We start from the raw sequence: 20,961 nt of genomic DNA, 5'->3' as shown, positions 1-20,961 counted from the left end.
GAAGATGTCAGTTGGATCTATTATAGCATTGTTAATACTCCTGTCAAATTCCAAGCTGTTACAGCAGCAATCATATCTACAGATTCTGTAGAACAGGAGATCCTGTGTGAACAGGAGACAACAGAAACTTAAAGAAATGGGTAATTTTCCTCTCTTGGATGTGTCTGTTGTAGTGAAAGCTGGAAATCTTGATTATAGATATTAGATACACAGATATTAAGCTGTCTGATGAGGAAGTTTACAAATTGACAGGATGGTCATCAGATCAGACTCAACCCAACTTGCTATGATTCACATTTCCCTTTAGGTGTCACGTGGAACTGGAATATCCCCTGTGGCCCAGAAAACAATCAAAGTGCTGTTCCTTTCCACTGGATAGCTTTGTCATTTTATTGTCATGCACCCCAGTAAAACCCAGGATATAAACACGTAAATCCAATCAAGCTGAAATCCCTTCTTCTCCAACGTGCCCACTGCTCAGTTTGAAATAAGCTGACTCATGTCTCAAAGACACTGTGAAAATGCCTCCCTCCCCACGGGGAGTCCTTCAGAGCCCTGGGTGAGAGTTATCTCATTAAAATGTGTACCTCTAAACACAAGATAATTTCCACAGATTCCTTGTATAGTCCCTGAGATGTAATCAGCACATCCCATAGAGTTCACAGCATATGTTAGATTATCCTAAATTATGTATTTCAAAGCAACAGATTAATTACATCCTATTTCTCTATATTTTCTATCAGGAGGAAGGGAGAGAAAGAGAAGGATTTGAGAAACAACATTAAAAGATTCAGTCCAAACATTAAAAGTTGCCAAAGCTACACTCAGCTGATGACTAGCATCTTATAGTGGGCAGCAAATTGAGGTTAAATAATGTTTAGCAACAGTTTTTTTTCTTGCTGCTCCAACCTCCTCCTTTTACTTTCCTCACATCAGATCAAATGTAAATTCTGTTCAGGTCTTCATTTGCACCCACCTTGAGTTTAATACATGTTTTAAGCTCAGCTGAAATGGCACTGAAAAAATGTGATCATCACCATGTGCCTTTCAAGCATGTCAGGTAATGAAGGTTTGATCCTTCAGAAATTCTTTAGGACAAAGGATTTTGGCCACAGATTTCACAATTTCATCATGGTGCATAATTTATCAGTTCTACATTATTCCCCTATTTCAATGGATATTCTGTGGAGTTGGGGTTTCTTCTAAACTCTTGGAATAACTACAAAGAACCATGCTGTAGACAGGGACAGCTTCCCAGGCTGGTTTCTCATGGAAACACAGGATCTGCCCATGCTGGTCTGCATCTGACAAAAACTTTTTAAAATTATCAGAATGCTTCCTAATATCCAATCTAAAGAAAAGCAACCTAAGAAAGAGAGAGCTTAATTGATCTCCAGAACTGGGAGATCCACTTCAGCAGCCTCCAAAGGATGCAATTTATTAAGACAAGAAATCCAGCTGTCCCAAAGCCCTCATTTCTGCAGGCTGCATTATTGATGACCCTCATGGCTGCAGATGGCACAGAGCTGCATTCAAGTGGCCTCCTTGGGCTTCCTCATCCAAACAGAGGATTAAAGAGAGGATTAAAGGTAGACCAGGACCAGAAAATAAAGGAGAAACCATCAATGATATGTGAGAGTAGCTGGCAAAACCTGGGGCAAATTTTAGTGGTTTATCCGTTCTTTGGCTGACCTTGGAAATATCCTTGTGTTTAAACATGGAAGCAATCCTAGGAATTAGGTACTGGTAGCACAGAACAGCTTTGAGTTATATTCACAATATTTTCTGGTTCAGGCATCTCAGTCTTTTTTTTTGTTTTTCCCTGAGAATGTATTCTGCACCAAAGACCAGCTTTTCTTTTAAGGCACCACTCAAATAAAACCTCCAAAGCTGACCAACCAACCAAAAGGGAAAAAAAAAAAAAAAAAAAAAACCAAACCAAAAAACCCCCCCCCCACAAACAACCAAAACCCCAAAAACCCCCACCCCAAAACAAACAAACCCCAACCAAATCCTCTACATGCAGTAGAAAAGGTGAATCAGTATTTTATGCTATTTCCTCCCTCATATCCCAGAGTTCACTTCTGTCCCTGGAGTTTGTTGCCAGCTGCAGCAAATGAGGCATGGGATGAGTTTGTATGTTTTTCTGAAACATGCAACTCACTGGGGAAAGCAGGGTAGGGACACAGAAAGGAAAGGAAGAGAATGATCTTCTCTCAGCAAATAAAACGAAATGTGTGATAACCTGGAGTCAGCACAGTGGGAGCCTGTTTTGGACAAGCAGAATAAATTTTGTGCTGGAGTCTGGATAGGATGGTGCACAGAGGACTCTCCAGGGCACAGCTTGGCTGCTATTAGACATGTCCAGAGAATTGGTTATTTTATTGAAGATTGTTTTATTCAGAAACAGACATGAAATGAAAATGCTGTGTGAGGCAGAGAATAATTTTTCCAGTAATACTTTGCACATTTTGGGTGTGTAGGTCTCCAACTTAGATGAAACCAAAATGTTGTGGCATGGATTAGATATCTTTTGGATTGTTTAATTCTATCCAGCACTGCTTGACTCTGATTGATCACAAAATCCTCCTTGATGGACAATAATCACAGGTTTTTATAAAAATAATTCTGGCTCATGTTCTGCAAAGGAGTGTGGTATTCTGTGTTATCTTCAAGTCAGCAATGAAAATAATGACAGTTTGTAAACCAAAATAATGTAGGATAACATGAAAACAACCCTTCCAAAAAGCAAAACAAACTAATAAACAAATCCCAAACCCAAATCAGAACATTAGGGCTCACAGGTCATAAATAAGCAGGTGACAAAAAACCTAATAGTAATTCAGTGACAGTCATCCAGCTCCAGTCCAAAAGGCCGTGATTAGCATCTCTCTAAAATGGAAATTAATGTGTTCTTCTCTTTCTCCTGCGTTTTTAATGTGTTTCCCAAAGCAAACAAAACTCCCCAGCTTTCTCCACATGTAGAGGCCTCCTCAAGGCAATCTTCATCTCTAAAGACAAAAGCAGCAACTTCTGCTGAGTGCCTTGAGTGAGAAAGGAGGACATGGAGTACTTCACATCTAGGTAAACTCAGTATTACAGATCCACACAGGATTAATTTAGCACCAAGCACCTGCTGTACCTCTTCTGATCACCAGCAAAGGGAATAACACCAAATTCTCTTTTTTACTCTTTCACAGTGTTTTTCTTTTCAGCTATTTTTAAGTTAAGGGCATTTGCTTTCATTAGCTGGGAGGAAAACTGAAATTTCTTCGTTAGAAGGTGTGGATTCTTTCCTTCTGCTGACCCTCTGCAGAAATGAGGTGTCCACCATTGTGTACAAATTCCATAGGAATGTTTCAAAGATCTCAAGGGGGCTATAGACACTCCTGTCCCCAACTCTGGCTGTGCTGGAAAGGACATTACCCCCAGTTAGCCTAGAGACACCAATCTGTGCTGCACATCAAACTCCTTGCAGGATCACTGCCTGACCCAGTGTCTCAGGTTGAAAGATGTTAGTGGGGCTGTGTATTCTGTCACCGTCTGTCAAAGGTGGGGCAGTTCTCCTCTGTTCATGGAGGGAGGCTCCTGCCTTCCTTAGCAGACACCTGTCTTTCCAGACCAAGACACCCAGGTCACTCCAGGTGAGTTTGCTTACATATTGGGTTGATTTAGATTGGATATTAGGAAGAAATTATTCCCTGTCAGGGTGCTGAGGCCCTGGCACAGGGTGCCCAGAGAAGCTGTGGCTGCCCCTGGATTCCTGGAAGTGTCCAAGGCTTGGCTGGATGGGTTTGGAGCACTCTGGGATAGTGGGAGATGTCCCTGCCCGTGGCAGGAGGTGGAAGTGGATGACCTTTAAGGTCTCTTCCAACCCAAAACTTTCTGTGATTCTATGAATTAATGAATCTTTGCCAGCCACGGGCAGTGCGATACGATCGGGTCAGGAACTCTCCTCAGCAGCTCACTGGGGAGATTCAAGAAGTGATGATGAGATGGTGCAGCTGGCTGGAGGTCCTGGTGTCTTCAGGGAGCTGCAGGGCTCCAAAACAACTTCATGGATCTCAAAACTCATAGACCCAAGATCTTCCTATGATCCTGTGGGAATTTTTTTCCCCTTTTTTCTTGTTTGTGCTACTCCTTACTCTTGATGTTTATGATTTTAACTCTCAAACAGCAGATTCATTTTGTCACTCTTAACAGAGCAGGTGAAGTTGGGTCTTAGCAATGCATATATTCTAATTTTCTGACTGGAAACATTTTCCAGTAATAAAATATGCATCAAATTCTCCTGCTCTTTAATTTGCCATTTAATCGATGTGTTCGCATCATGCTCAGTAAATGGTGCACTGTCAGTTCAATTTGATCAACTCTTGTGTTGCTACTTGTTTTCACCCCTCCTTGCTTCCCCCCTCCCCAGTACATAACCAACGTATCATTTTGCATCCCATGTGGGATTTCTCTGCTTTAACCTAGTAAATCTTTTAATTCCTAATTCGGTATTCTGCTCTAATAGATTCACCCATGAAAAGAGCCCGGAAGGCTAGAGCTAAGAAAAATCACTTTCATTTTCTCAGATACTATCGAGTGGTTTAATGTAAAATACACATGCAGTGCACAGTTTGTGATCTCAGATTTTATCAACCACGTGTTGCAGAGCTGAGTCAAACCTGATCAGGTTTTTGATGAAGGGATAAAGATTCAAGTCTAGGCAAGGACCACTTAATAATGGTGAGATACTGAAGAAAATGCAGTTGCATAACAGCAAGGAACAGTTCACAAGAGAGACTGAAATCTGGCTCCAAAGCACTGGTGTGAAATGTGGACACCAGCACAAGCTGTCCAAAGCAGAACTTAGAACTTAATTAACCTTGCAGCTTCATTATTAGGGATCTCCATTTGAATTAATGATCCAAATGAAAGTGTTAAAATAGCAAATGGACAATCTATATTTAACCATAAATGCTATTTCTGTTTGTCATTTACATTTATAGCTTTTGTTTTCCCCACCCTGAAGAAAGGTTGATCATAACTGAGTTGGGAGACTAAGCCTGGCAATTTTTTTTTTTATAACTGGTGAAGGTATTTCAGGAACATTTTAAGTGTATATACATTCTAATTTCTATTTTTTCATTGATTTTTCCACATTGGACCATGCCATATGGTTCATTCTGATTTAGTTTCTAGCAATTCATAATTTAATTAAGAATTACTGTCTAAGAATTGAACAGAAATTAAAAGCACATTTGGAAGTGCACACACACGATGTTCTAAGACTCCCTGCCCTGACTGAGGAAGGGAAAACCAAGTTGCTCACGACATTGAAATTTATTGAGAATTATGTGATGCCCTGAACAAAGAAAGAATCGTGTGGTGTTAGTGAATTGACTGTACTGCTCCTGGACAAAGAGTTCTTCCCAGTTAATTATTAGCATTTAAATTATAAGCAGAGATATTTTAGTCTCTTTCTGCTGTTAATAAAAAGAGCCTGACACCTCCGTGGCATGAATCATATTTTGACTTCAGTCACTCTTTGGTCTGTTTTTTAAAGATGAAGCCAGTACCGACTGCCCTTCTAATTCAGAAATAATAGAGTTTGGACTTTTTTTTCCATGTTCCACCTCAGTTTCACAACATGTCGTGACCTCTAAATGTTCTCCCAGCTTCCAGATTGCATATTTTCATGAGGGTTTCAGTCAGCCTTGGTTTCTTGGAAATCAAAATTAAATTCCTGTGAGTGTGCTCAGGATCTTTAATTGCCAGGATGAAGAGTGGTGTTCACCCTGCATGGTTTCCTCAGAAAAGACTGAGAAATTGGTCTTACTGCTACAACAGTCCCATTTTTCAGCTCATTCCAGGTCATTGCAAGGACATCCCACCCCTGGAAGTGTCCAATGCCAGGTGGGACAGAGCTTGGAGATAGTGGGACACTGGGAGATGTCCCCGCCCATGGCAGGGGTTTGGCATGAGATGAACTTTAAGGTCCCTTTCACCCCACACCATTCTGGGATTCTATGGTATTTTCTTCCCTCCACCCCCCAGAGCATGTTACAAATTAATTATTTTTCAAAATTTACTGTGGATGTTGACAAATATGGAGGTTGATGACTTTTGTCAAGATCTGTGTCATAAGCATGATTTTATGTTGGGTTTTTTTTTCCATTTCATTTCCTTAATTTTTCCTTTTACAAGCCTAGTTTTGGGGGTGGGTGAGTCCCTTCCATGGCAGTGGGATTGGCTTTAAAGAGTGTCCACCCTCCATGCCCCCCAGCACTGATGTCACAGGGATAACCTCCCAACCTGCTACCATTCACTGGACATTTTGAAACTCCTGCAAGATCTGTTCCTTCTGCTCCCAGGGTGCCTGTGGATTTAAAAATGCCAACAGTTTTAAGACAGATCCCTATGATAAACAAAAATTCTGGCATGTCAACGTGAGCTACAAAAAGAGAAAAGAAAGACAATGGAGTGAAAAAAACCGCCCTTCTGAAGAGAAGTGCCAGTTGTACTCTGACTTCTGAGCATCTCCAAAGCACTAAAAACAGACATGAAGAAAATACTCTAAAATTGCTCTTGTTGTTATTGTCACTAAGGAAACAACTTCCCAGGAATCTGCAAGTTGAGGATACAGGCTCTTTGATGTGCAGCCAACACTCTTTCCAGCACACTTCTCAGTCTCTGGTGAATCAGGTCTGTCCACCAAGGGAGATCTCTCCAGCCCTGTCTCAGCTGAGGCCTCACTTCGTGCAGGGTTTGAACTCTGATGCTCCAGAAAAGCCATAATCCAGATTTGCCACAACACAAAATATCAAAGCACAGAGCCACGACTAAACTGAGGGATTTTGCCTTAAGATACTTCTGCAATCCAACAGCACTGCCAGGAGAGCTCGAATAGCACAGGAGCTGGGGAATGTGGGAGGCACAAGGCAGAATTTTTTCTGTCTGTTCATTTGGGGTGTTTTTTTTCAGCCACACTTCACACACACCCCCACACACACAGTGACTGAGATGTGTGCTGGGTTTGGATTGAGGCAAATGGGTTTGTAGGAATTGTTTAACCTCTTCAGCCCTTCAAGCAGCGTGGCCATCTGCACACTGACTGCTGGGAATGATGTGCAAGATTGGATCATCTCTGATTTGAGCCCAGGCATTGTAAAGAAGAATCTCAACTCACCTGCAAACCCATTCAACATGCAAATTATTTATCATTCATTTAATAATAATTTAATAACAGTTTAGTGACCAAATTTCCAGAGTTTACGATGTTCCCTAGTGGTGTTCAATTTCCCAGCATCAGCACAGCCAATGTTTTCCTGAACTGTGAAGTTCCTCATATTCCAAAAAGCTTGATAACAAATTCTGCTGAAATACATTCCAACAGGAGACGCAGAGCAGATATTCCCTGTCACCAGTTCTGCTGCAGACTAAGGAGCAAACAGTGGTTAAATGAATTGAAGAGACAGCACAGAACAGGCAGCAACTAAGGAAGAGAATATTTTTTTTAATTACTGGAGACTAAGACAAGTTGTAAAGAAAACTGGTTAAATAGAATCCGTGTAAGGGCTTCACTAATATAAAATCATTTCAGACCATTTGAAGTTTGAAAATATCTTCTCATTACCATGGACAGGTGTTCTTGTCAGATCAGACTTCAAAGGCTCCTTGGAGGACTAAAGCACTTTTATCCAAGAAGCAGAACGTGTCTTTGTAGACAAGTTCATTTCTAGTGTGTCCTTATCTTCTTGCAGTCTCTAGTCTTCTATTCCCCTTCTCCTTGAGTAAAAGAGTAATCTGGCTCTCTTTAAGGCTCTCATTTCTGAGCTATGTGGACGAAAAGTGCTTAAAAGTCTAAAAGCAAAGCTGTTCTGTCCAAGCCAACAGCTGGACCTCAGTGAATCCATCTGTCAATGGCAACAAATCAATAACCACGAAGCAATCCCCTACCGGGGTAAAAATCTCTGTGCAGCCAGCAAGGAGCCTTTGCTTTTATGTTAAACTCATCACCCACCTTTGGAGCAGAAGTGATTTCCCAGCTACCTCTTTGTGAACAAGAGGGAGCTCAAGGGAGTAGCCAACAACCACCAGTGGTGGTTTCATAGCAGACGCAAGAAAATGTCTTTAATATTGTAACTACAACATGAAATACACCAGGTTTGGAACCTTCCTTGGCCCTGAGGTCAAATAATGCCTTTGCCATCGCTCTTGTTCATTCTGATAAACTGCTTCACCACCAACCAGAACAGCCTCATACCAAGTGCCTGCGAAAACACTCTCTGAGCCACAAGGTTTGCAGCTCCTATTTGCCTTCATTTGTTAAACACCTTATTTAAATATTGCATAAAGAGTTTGGAAATCAGATTGTCCCAGGCTACTGCAGATTCTTGCTGTTTCCCTCCCTTCAGAGCCCTGTAAATGATTTTCTGCCTTCCTCACCATTTCCAGGCTCATTGGTATTCATGCCAGTGCTGTCAAGCCAAAGCACCTCTGCTGAAGAGATCTTAATGAAAACAGTTTCCCCTCATCTAGGGGGATTCATTTCATCTCGAGAAGACAACAGAAATTTCTGTCACTGTGCAGCGTGGAGATAAAAAAGGCACAAATGCAAAACCCAAGCAACTGAAAAATATTTGACGACGAGTCTGTGCCTGTCTGAGCACACAAGAACTCTGACGTGAGTTTCCCTCAGATAATTCCTTAACTACCAATTTAGGATAATGACAGCGACACTTTTAAGAAATCTTCTGGGAGAAGAGTAAGTATTCGCTTTTAAATTCTATAAACTTCTGAAGGAAATATTTTGATCTTTTTTTTTTTTTTTACTTCAAATCTATTAACCCTATGTCCCATCCTTGACATGGAAAGCCTTTGTTTTGTAAATCCATAAGGGGAGTTAAGAGAGTGTTTTACAAAACAGAGTGGATTTTCCTGCAGTAGATTTAGACATGTACTTTGTGGATGTTTATAGATAACCAAGTCATCTTAGACTCCTGTAAAGGACAGTGGTGAGGGGAAGCGGGGAGGAAGCTATTATGCGGCACAAGACATCTGATTTATTTAAAATTTTTGCTTCAGGAAAAAAGAAATTAATTGAACTTTATATTCTTACACTCCTTAGATACAGTGTAGAAATTTATGTCTATGTAGATGTGATGAAGAGAGTCTATTTACAAGGGCACATAGTGCTAGGACAAGGGGGAACGATTTTAAATGGAATGAAATCAGATTATCAGGAAGACATTGTTCCCTTGAGGGTGCTGAGGTGCTGGAACAGGTTTCTCAAAGAAGTTGTGGATGTCCCATCCCTGGAAGTGTCCAAGGCCAGGCTGGATGGGGCTTGGAGCAGCCTGGGATAGTGGAATTTGTCCCAGCCTGTGGTAGGGGGTGTAAGGGGATGATCTTCAAGGTCTCTTCCAACCCAAAACATTCTGTGATTCCAGGACAATGATATATTGTAGAATTTACTCAAAGTGTAGCTTTCCAGGTGCCTTGTGACGGGTGTTGTGGTTTTTGAATGGAACTTCATTGCTACTGGAGCAGCACATTGAATAAATCCCCAAATGAACAAACAAGTTTCAATACTTAGACTGATTCCTCTAAATGATTTATTGTAAAAGAATTCAAAGAACGCCAGTAGAATATTTGCTAAGAGACATATTAAGAACTTGGGGTCATGTCTTGTTTATGCCACAGTATTGTTGAAAGGCCAAGTTGCAACAAGCAGGACAAATACACCTGACAGACATTTCAGCACTGCTGACATTAATAGCATGGGTTCCTTCCCTGAGCTCATTGCACAACATCGAGTAGGAGCTCTTCCGGAGCTGCTCACAGGAAACTCAAGAGGGGAAAACTCAAAAGAGCAGATGGAGAAAGGTGTAGGTCACACTGTGCTCCTGCTGCTTCGTATTGTAATTCATGGGTCACTGAAGGCTGCAGTCTGCTGAGAGAGGCAATCCAGTGTGGGATCCTATAGAACATTTTATAAAACCAGGCTTGAAAACACAGAGCTTCCAGCCATGGAGATCATGGTGATGGCTGGCTGTTCATGGTAAGAACAGCCTGAATCCCAAGTGGACAAAGAGGGAACACAGCATAAAAGGGTAGAGGATGATGATGGCACAGAGGGGAGTGGAAAGCGCTTGGAGGAACGTGCGTTTGTTTTATTCTTTTGCACATTTCATTATTAAATGGACTGGCAAATCACTGTGGTTCCTTTTGCTGCGAGTGAAAGAGTTTACGTCTTTCTTAGAGATTAGAATTTTGTTGAAGGCTAAGTTCAGCTTCAGATGGTGTCAATATGATCTGCCCCATTTAGAGCACATTAGTATTTTTTTCTTTCTTCATGTTCCCTTACATCCGTGATTTTCTTAGCCTTCTTCAACTTAAGAGGAGAAAAAAATTACCTCAAAGATTAATACAATGTTTAGAAGGGCTGAAAAGAAAGGCAGGGGAATGTCAGGACAGCACCCTGGTTTATGTTTCTCCAGCAGCAAAGGAAGCAAAGTCCTGAGATGCATTTTGAGGAAAGATGGAAATTATTACATTAAGTTAGGAAATCCTTAGAGATTAATTGCCTTCTTTACTCAGAGCATGGTGGGACACTGGAACAGGCTGCCCAGAGTTATGGATTTCCTTTCTCTGGAAGTGTCCAAGGCCAGGTTGGACAGGGCTTGGAGCAACCTGGGACAGTGGAAGGTGTCCCTGCCCATGATAGGGGTGGGATTGGATGGGCTTTGAGCTCCCTTCCAGCCCAAACCATTCCTTGAATCTCTGATTCTATGACTGATTCTCTGATTCCATGTTGAATGCAATTGCAGAGATGTGCAAGAACAAGGTGGACTCAGCCACCCTCATGTCTGTTTCTTTACCTTTGCCATTCCTGATAAAAATGCACTAAAATGATAAATTCAGGTCTTGCTTTGTGGTCTGATCTTCTGTCTGTTGCAGGCTATATGCAAACACAAAGCCACTAGAGGTGGTGATTCTTCAGTCACACAGAAGCAGTAGCACATTACAGGGATGCATTTTGGAAATGGCAAGGACGTGGCACAAGTACAGAAAATTTTGGCATGTTGAAACCAGCCCGTGAATCAGAAGCTGTAATATTTTGGGTTAAAGCTCTCAGAGGTGATTTATAAAATGCCAGTTTGAACATGCTGCTGAAGAGAGTGATATGGATTATCCTGGCCATGCACTCATGCCTGCATTTCCTTCCAGTCTGGCCAGTCTACATGGAATGGGGAGATCTGTTAACTTTTCTTTTTTCAGATCATCATATCTGGCTTATCTGGCTCTTCCACAGACAGCACTCACTGCCCAGTATTCCCCCATAGTTAATGGAGGTAAAAAGGATGTCCAACCCAATGAATTATTTTAGAACCCTGATTTAGGATCAAAAGAATTTAAATCTGGATTCCACAGGTTCCACTGTTGTAAAGACAACATTTAATAAACACCATTTAGTTCCACCCAGACATCTGCAGACATAAAAAGGTTGCATTTTACAGTAAGCAGGTATAAAAGAAGCAAAAAGGAAATTACATAAAATTACATATGATTGCCAGAAAATTCAGACAACCCCTGGTTTAAACGAAAGCATTTTTAAACTTCGACATTTCAGTGAATGACATTCATTATGGAACAGTCTGTCAGTTCATTAAGCAGAATATCAGGTTAGAGTTTCTGCAGTCAGTGAAGAAATGAGCTGCATGTTAATGTTCAGGTGAACTTCCTTCTCACCCTTTTAGAAAATAACTCTGAGTTCCAAATTATCTGATCTAAGTGGTCTGGTTGAGATATATTGCTGGTTTCATACCCATATTTTTCATGGCATTTTACAGACTAAACTTCTTCTGGCTGTGAATGGATTTGGCAAAGGGTCACACCCATGGTACTGCATAATGTAGAGTACATGAAAGTATGCATAATCTATTTATTGAGGTCTGCCTCAGAAGCTCTTTGGAAATAACAGAGTAACTAAATTATGTCCTTGTTCTAATTCAGTAGGGACAATGGGAAGGAAAGCAAGAGGTCGATGCCATGATCCATCAGGAGAAAAAATATTAATAATTTGACATAATATTATGTCAGAAAGGAGACTTTTAGTATGGAGAAACCATTTTTATTTCTGCTATGAAGATGTGAGACTTACTTTTCCAGATGGATCCTGGAAAGATAAAAAACCATTTTTCTTTCAGGGAGAGTTTCAAGAGTTGTTTTCCAAACTGATGCACATAAAGCTCCCCAGAGGATCTGGAAGATGCTGAGTCTATCAGAAGAATATTAAAGCCTGGTTCTTTGAAGAGTTTTGCTCTAAATAGGCCATGTTTTACTTTAATCACCTTGGACCCACCTCTGTGTTCTCTGGAGACAGAGAACATGCCAGAAAAAATGAAAGCAGACAAAAGCCACACAAACCTTCCCCAGAGAAAGTGTGTAGTTGACGTTGTTCATTCCAAACAGGAGAGTTTGGAGAAAATGAAACAACCTGGTAGTAAAGCCAGCAGCACTTTGGAACCTGGACAGAAAGGTCTTTTCACATTAAAAATGCAAAACTATATGCAGATGGAACCTACATCTCAAGGAAGTTGGGAAAAGGAGTTGCAAAGAAAAACTCCAGAGTGGAGCTGGTGAATCACAAACATTCAAAGACTCCAGAAGTTCTTTCTCACCCTAGATTGAGAGAGCAACCTGGGCAACAAAAGCCAGGAGCTGTCAGTGGTAGCTGAATCTGGAGAAAGTCAAATGCAGTCTCAAGGCTGTCTCATGAAAAAATTATTCCAGGAATGATTTGGAGCTAATAGATACACCTAAAATGTGTCCATATATATATATATATATATGGTGTTTGGGGTTTTTGGTTTTGGTTTTTGGGTTTTTTTTTTCTTTTGCCCCAGTTTATTAACTGTAATTCAAGACAGAAATTCAAAATGGTATTTTCAAGCCCTGCATGAGTATATGAAAATCAACCCATTCTTTGTGTGTTTGGTGAGAGCACTGAGGCCAAGATTTGATCAGTCTCATTCTACACCACCAGCAGGAGGGATCAGAAAGCCAGGACAGGACTCACACAGCAGATGAAACCATCTCAGTGGCATTTATGGAAGATTTTTTTGGGCTAAAGAGCTACAGAGCTCAGTCTGTAGTAGATAAGTGTATTTATCCACATTGACTGGGCACTGGCCAGAGGCCAGAATCAGTAGCTGAAACTCTGGTGTTTGGTGCAGCAACACCCCAGGGTATTTAACCTGCCCTGAGGAAGAGAAGAAATGATGTGCTGTAGATAAACACCACACTGACAAATCCCTGATGCATGTTAGACACCCCAGGGGATCTCAAATGGCACTTAACACCTCTGTTTAAGTGGCTGAATCATGTCCTAAATCTCCTTTTATTTTACAGGAGTTTCTGCACCCAGTTACAGCAGACACTTCAAAACCCGTCTTGATCTGAGAGCTGGATCCCATTTCGGGTTAACATCATAAAAATTGTCGTAGCAAAAGGGACCTGCAAGTTCCATACAGAGAAAAGGGAATTATCTGAGTACTAGAGGTGAAAATCTGCCAGGAATACACTTGCTAGAGGCACCAAAAAGGCTGTGATGTGTTTTTCTTCTCCTCTTCTGAATGAAATTCAGACTTTGGTAGCCTGTGAAGCCTTTTTTTCTATGACAATCATTGCTACATCCAGCTGTGGAACAAGCAACAAGCCAGAGAACAAAGAGCTGGAGAGCACAGAGCAGCATCCAGAGGCTTGGATGATGCAGAGAAACAACTTCCACATGGCTAATATTGCCTTTCCACTCTGCTCCCTCCCTGCAGCCACCGAGAATTATTCTCTAATGAAGCTCATTCCAGCTGTTCGCCCACTGTATGTAATCATCTCGGCTCACAAACCCATTCAGCAGCACAAAAACCCCATCCAGGCTGTCAGAAGCCACGAAACCCCAATGAATGAGCGGGGCTTGTGCCATCCAAGGCTGCAGTGACAGCTGTGACACATTCCCAGCCTTAGTCATGAAGAGCTCAAGCATCTGCGGTATTTCGGATGCTCTCTCATCTCCTCTGCATTTTAAGCTAGAGCACAAAACTCCTGGAAGGAATCCAAAGATCCAGCTCTCTAAAACACAGGAAATGAGTAACTTCACTAACTTTAACTTGTGCTGGCTTCTTTATAGAATTTGTTTCTAGGCCAAGAGAAAGTTCTGTTGTGTGTCCAAAATCTTAGATTGCAAATTAAGCCCAAGCTCATATTTGGCTTTTGGTACTAATTGCATCAACTTAAGAATGCAGTTGCATGTAAAATGTCATTAATACAAATATTTTGTTTTAGAAGGAAATGGTTTTTTTACTTTTGACCATGACTGTGTCATTTTGTGTTTTTACTAGAAACAAAAAGCACCTTCTCTAAACCTACTTCAAAAATGTGCCAGTAAGAGCAGAAACAGAAATGTTGTGATTTAATAAAGTCTTTCCATTCCAGGAAAAGGAATTCAGAGTTAAAGATATCTTAGCTATTTTAAACTCCCTTTCCAAATATATATAATTTATTTCTGCTGTGGAGAAATGTACCCCTTACTGCTACAATTTGCCTCCAGTCTATGTATCAATGTGTTCTGAGAGGTTCATGTTTTTATTTTCTGCATTATTTCATTTTCAGTAAATAATTTTAAAGGCAATAGCGAAGGAGGAAGATGTTAGTTAAATCTATTTATGAGTGGACTTTGTTGGCTTAGGACAGAGGGTGAAAGCATTAGAATAAAAGAGCAGTGAGCTATTGATACATGGCAAAAAGATGCCTTTTAGGTCACCTAGTTCTGAGCACAAGGGCGCCAAGCTGGTCAAAATGTATTTCACAAGGTGCCAGCCCTGAGCTAATGAGGTCTGGTCAGCATTCATCTCCAGCTCCGTGCAACTTCCAGTGCAGCCATTCCCACCCAGGGTAGAGCAGATGAATCTGGAGCTTTCACAGCTCCTGCCTGGCTCAGGGAACAGGCAGAGCCAGCTTGTGTGTGCCTGCAGAAAATCATGTCACTGTCCTAGATGTGTCCCTGTGCTGGTGTAACCACAAAATCACATCCCAGCTTCAGCTGGCAAATCCCTCAGAGTCACTGGACAAAGGAAGAAGGTGTTGATAACACCAAGGAAGCCTATCAAATTTCAAAAAATCAATGAATAATTAAAAAACAAACAAACAAACAAAACAAAACTAGGTAGGATATTGTCTGGGACATGTGGCATGAATTCTCCAGCAGCTGTGTCTGCCCTCCATGGAATAAAGGGAAGATGAGAGTGAGGAAGATGTGGGTGAGGAAGATGTGGAGCCCATCACAGCAGTCTTGGGCTTTCCATAAAACTTGGGCTTTTCATAAAGCTTGCCAGCGATCAAAATTTGTGAGCTAGCAAAACATCACCAGCCTTCCCCTCCAAAGAAAGATGAGGAAAAAGGCATTTCACTCCTGGGGATGCCTCTGAGATACCATGGGAGGCTCCATCAGGCTGATTGTGGATGTGTGTCTGAGTCAGCTGCTGCAGGAACCTCCACGGGCTGATTCACCTGGCCCCCTCCAGGATGGCATGAAGCACTCTGCTCATCCCTCACACAGTGAATTAGGGTGATTGGCTTGGATGTGAGAATTTAGTTTTCAGATGCTTTCAGAGAGTAGTTGAGCAGCACCCAGGCAGCCAAACACTTCCGAGTGAGAAAGCCTTCCCGCCACAAGAAATGAGCAATAGTTTTGCCAGGGGATCCTTTGGGGACAAGTTTCCTCTTGAGAATGAGTGAATTTATACATCCTCCACCCCTGAGAGATGGACCTAATGATGCACCTGCTTAATTCAGTCACATTTCCATTCAACACATTTTTTTCTCCTTAAGCATCCTCACAGAATCAGACTGGACAATGCACTGTGCCTTGCAGGGACAGAAAGTAGCAAAATTTGCCTGATTCTGAGCCACAAATGAATAAAAATAAAAAATCCAGGCTATTAACCCACCACACAGATTAAAACATCTTTTCCTGCCCTAACCCTCAGCTCCATTTAGCAAAGCAACAAATCATAGATAACAGACCATAATTATCCTTCCATTTGCAGCTCCTGAGCAATCGTGACCCAAGCATCTCTAATGGGGTGCAAAAGCCACTGTTATTGAGGCACATGTCTTGTGAAATGCCTCAAACTGAATGGACAAACCAGAAAACAGACCTGGCAGATGTTTAATGTATGTTCAGTAAGGAGCCCTTAGACATCAATACTCCCAATGTGTTACAAAATAAATTATTATTATTGCTATAGCCATAATTATTATTAAGAAGAATTTGACCATATACATACTCATCCCCTTTTCTCTCAGTTTTAGAGTGAATTATGAATTACATTAACAAAAATTAAAATTATTGAGTCATTTTTTGAATATTTTGGTGCTTGTTTTAGTTTGGGTTTTTTTTTTAACAATACCATTAAGCAGAGGTTTTTCCACCTTTAAAAACTTTAAAAAAAAAAAAAAAACCAAACAAAAAACAAACTCAAACTATGGCAGTCAGATCAATGTAGTTTCAGATTGTAGCTCTCTATCAAGGAGTAAGATATGACATCTGAATGAGCAGGGATGAGACAGTCAGGGTGTCTCCAGGGCAGATAAATGGAAGGATTTGTATTTAACAGAGCAGCAAACAAGAGTCCCTGCAGCTGCGTATTTCTGTGTATTTTCCCTTCTGAGGAAATATTCCTTAGCAGAACAGCCACTCTGCCTTTAAATCCTCTGTGTGGTGATGCTTCCACCTTTTCTTTACGAGATGGAATGGTTTTGCTTGTCCCATGAAGTTCAGCACTGAAATTATTAATCTGGCTACTCTGGAGATGAGCTTGCAGGGGAACACAATCAGTGAGCTGCAGTGAGTTACATAAACACGGCTTGAACAACCCAGCGAGTTTTATACTCATTCCTACTTTGCCTTGTGCAGCTAAAAGTGCAAGCCTAAGGAGACAGATCATAAATTGAGAGAGCAAAAGGTGGTCAGAGAATAAAACACCAGCAAAGCAATGGGGTGAGGGGTGGACATTCTGCCACAAAGCTCCTGAAAAAAGAAAAAAAAATCTGCCTTTTTTCCCCATATATTTGTGCCCACTCAATTACAATCCAAACAGCGTTTCAGCAGCCACAACAGACACAGGAATTCTAGAACTTGTTAGTGCTGTGGAAAACTACCAAACACCTTTCTGTATGCAAAGCATTCCCTAAGAACAGAACAAGTTCAGCACCAAGGGAACTGGGAAAGTCTCCTCAGGGATACTCTGAGCAGCCTCTTTCAGCGATGCCACAGCTCACCCTGACCAGACACTGTCAGCAAAGATGACTTTCAAGTTGTGGATAGCAAAAGAAGAGAGAGTTCCTCACTGCTGCATTTACCTCCCTTTCAGCAGAGCTGTTCCACTTCTGTCCTGATGTGGAAAATTCACTCCAAAATCCTGTTGACTGCAGTGTGTGCTGAAGCACAGATGGTATGGGATTGGCTGGATGTGACAGGAGCAGAGGAAATGGAAACAAGCAAACACAAGCCAACAAAAAAATTCCCCTGCTTGACTTAAAGATTGCGGCTACACTCTCTGGGCCAAGGAAGGGGGTGAAATAAAATTGAGCATCTCCACTGACTTCCACATCCTCAGATCAGTTTTCCTCTCTTGGGAGCAGTGGCAAATAAGCAATTTCTCTGTTGAATCAGGACTAAGTGCAAGACCTGATATTTCTGCAGGTTTCTCCACCAGGCATGAGCTGCAGCATGATTCTGCCCTGAGTTCACTTTTTTCTCAGCGCTTCTTAACTCAGATACTCTGCTTTCATTAAAAGATAATCTGAGCTAATTTAGGAATTAGACTGTTTGTACTAAGTGTGCTCAGAAGGAAGGAAAGGCAAACAAAATCTGCTACATTGGAATGAATCAGCTCAGGGACACGGGGCTCAACTTAGCAAAGGCACAGGCACATATGGAACTCAACCCCAGGAAAAAAATATCTCCAGGATGCTGTCTCAGTCAGCCAAACGAGGAGAGATGTGATGAACAAAGGTCTGAATGTGCTCAGCAGTGCAGCCCACCAGCTCAGAAATCTCAGTTTCTCTCTCCCTGGTAGCATCCTACAACAGAGCTCGTGCTTCCCTGTTTGTGAGCCTCACAAACAGCAGCAGCAGGTCTGGGCAGCTCCGTGGGGCTGGGGCACCACTGTGCCAGCAGCAGAATTCCTAAACCCACAGTGAGGAAAGAGCCCCAGCAGCAGAATTCCTAAACCCACAGTGAGGAAAGAGCCCCAGCAGCAGAATTCCTAAACCCACTGTGAGGAAGGAGCCCTCCGGTTTTCCTGCAGGGACCCCCATGGATGATGGAAAAGCTAAAGCCGAGGAGTGAACGCAAAGCCTGTTTAAAGAGAAATAAATGTATGTATCCCACAAAAAGCCCCCTCCTCGTGACCTTGAAGGCTGTGGTTATCCTCCCAGCCATTCACATGCCTTTGGTTGGAGAGAACAAAACAGCGGAAATCTTGAGATAAATGCCCGGGACAAAATAAGATCAATTGGAGCTGTCCTGAATGACAGCAAAGCAGCAACCCTGGCCCAGAGCACATGGAAACAGGTGGGAATAGAACTGGAAGACCAAGCAGACACATCAACTCTAATCCAACTCCCCTTACTGCCTTGACCAGCACTCCTTAATTATTCACCAAATTCCAATGTTGCCTTACCCATCCTACAGGACAACTTCTTCCAAGCCAGCTCCAGGGTGTTTGGCATTAGCCAAAGAGAGATGCTTGTATAACACGTTCTTTCTCTGCAGCTAGACCAGGAGCACTTTTAGGAGTTTGCCTCCCTGCTATCACGAACCTCCAGTAATCAAACATTCCCTTGGATTAGCCACGGAAGCATTTCCCTGCTGTACCTGACCAGTGCTGCATAGGCTGAGCAGAGGAGTGAGGGGGCTGTGTACCCAAAAAACAGCAAGTGCAAATCCATTTGTTGTTTTTGACTCCAGCAGATGAAATTAAAAAATCCAACAAGCTGCTTCAGTTACATACTGCTGTACCAGTCCACCAGTCGCACTGTAATTAACATGCACCAGACGGATGGTAATTGATAATTCCCTGAGAAAGAATCATATCACTTTGCTGCCTTATTCACTTTAGTTAAGATTTTCTCCTTATTACAGCTACCTCCAGTGCTACTCCAATGCATCCTTCAAGCTAAAGGCCAGATTCTGTTTACCTGCAGATCAGACGCAGAAGAAATCCACTGACTTCCAGGGAGTTCTTCCAGATCTGATGCTGTGTAAGTGGGATGATCATGCAACCATAAACACCACTGTGCCACTAATCAAATCTCCCTTTTTTTTCCATGCATTTTCCAGTTCTGCACAGCAAGCTGCATTATCACATTATCGTTCTCTCCCTGGCTGCAAACTCCTCAGATTCCAACACATACCTGAACGCTCCGCATCCTAAATTCAGAGCACAGCGGGAAAGAGCCTGTCCTGCGTGCCATCCCCCTGACTGGAGATGTGCTCTGCATGAAGATGGTATTATTAGAGCCAGCTGTTCAAACACTGATAAGAAGTGCCCAGAGGCACACGAGCAGAGGTCAAAGGCACACGAACCGCAGTTTCTCCCTGCTACCCCACAGTAAAAACAAGCAAGTCCTGCCGCGCTGCTCGGAGGGTGGATCAGAGTTTCTGCGGCAGGTGAGGATGCAGAGCTGCATCGGGAGCCTTGGGCTCGGAAACGCCGACAGCAGCGGCGGGGCTGTTAGCAATCAGGTTTTATTTACCAGCCATATTGTGTTAAAACCAGACGTGATTGCCATACCGAGCGCCTCAACCTGTCACCGCCGGCAAAGGGAGATTGATTTGTTTGCAGAGAACCAAATCCATCTGGAGGACGCATCCTCCGAGCCTGCCGAAGGCAGGAAGCCCGCAGGCGATTCCCCCCTGAAGAAGTGTCCCCAGGACCCGGGGACGCGGAGGGACGAGCCGCTAAACCAGCGATCAATGTCACTCGCAGACAAGCCGCCGGTTCCTCTCCCCTCGCCGGCTGCGGCAGCGCCGCTGTGGCATCCCCGGGCTCGGGGGATGGGGCTGCCCCGGGAGGAGCTGGGGGAGGCCGGGGAAGGACTCACCATTGCAGCAGGGCTCCGTCCCGGCGCTGGCGATGCCGCATGCCCGCGGGCGGGCGCGGGGGCTCAGTGGCCGGGGGAGCGGGCCGGCCCCGCTGCCCGCGCTGGCTCCGAGCGGCCGCGGCCGCGCTCCCCCCGGCCGCAGGAGGGGTCGGCGCCTCCCAAGGGAATCCAAATTCCTCCTCCCTCGCCTGCCGGTCATGTCCAGGCTGCCTTTGCTCAGGGGATAGGCCAGCTCCTGGCCGTGAAGGAATTTGCCATCGCTAAATAAAAAAAAATTAAAAAAAAAAACCCCTAACAAACCCAAAACCAAAACCAAACAACAAAAACAACAAAATAAAAGCGTTTTTTTTGGTGGGATATTTTAAAACTTTTTTTCTCCCCTCTCTGGTTTTTTGTTTTTTTTTTAAGGGGGTTGTCGGTGCTCGGGCGGGGCGGGGAATGAGAGGGGTGCTCAGGCTGGCTGAGATGCTGTGCCTGGCTGAGATGCTGTGCCTGGCTGAGATGCTCCCCTGTGCCTGTGTGTGACTCTCATACCCAGACAATGCTCTGCAAAGCGAGCTGGTCCTGCGGAGAAATGCAAACACCTCCTCCCCCGAGTGCCTGAGCAAAGGGAAAGCGATATGGAACCAATAGCTTCTCCTTGGCTGCTCTCATTAATATGGAGGAGAAAAAGAAACCAATGAGGAGGAGCGGGAGGAGGGATTTATTCAAATCAAATTTCCCGAATCGAACACCCTTTCTCCCTTTTTTCTCTTTCCTTTTCCCACGTACCCCAAATCTGCCTTCTCCCTGTCGCCTTAGCCC

The 20,961-nt window shown here is 43.0% G+C and overlaps 1 protein-coding gene across 1 annotated transcript in view; it reads right to left on the bottom strand.

The window, feature by feature from the left end:
• The window catches only part of ADCYAP1R1 (ADCYAP receptor type I), a 145,513-nt gene extending 125,257 nt beyond the window's left edge, over nt 1-20,256 (bottom strand). Inside the window, exon 1 of the mRNA XM_041408592.1 lies at nt 20,158-20,256. The gene's annotated coding sequence lies outside the window, so the exon portion shown is untranslated. The remainder of the gene's footprint in view (nt 1-20,157) is intronic.
• Nucleotides 20,257-20,961: the final 705 nt, after the last annotated feature.

The sequence above is a fragment of the Onychostruthus taczanowskii genome, unplaced genomic scaffold, assembly GCF_017590055.1.
Source record: "Onychostruthus taczanowskii isolate IOZ18803 unplaced genomic scaffold, ASM1759005v1 scaffold3, whole genome shotgun sequence".
In the NCBI taxonomy this organism is placed as follows: domain Eukaryota; kingdom Metazoa; phylum Chordata; class Aves; order Passeriformes; family Passeridae; genus Onychostruthus; species Onychostruthus taczanowskii.
The sequence above is the reverse complement of the archived record's forward strand: the minus strand, read 5'-3'. Positions and strand labels throughout refer to the sequence as shown.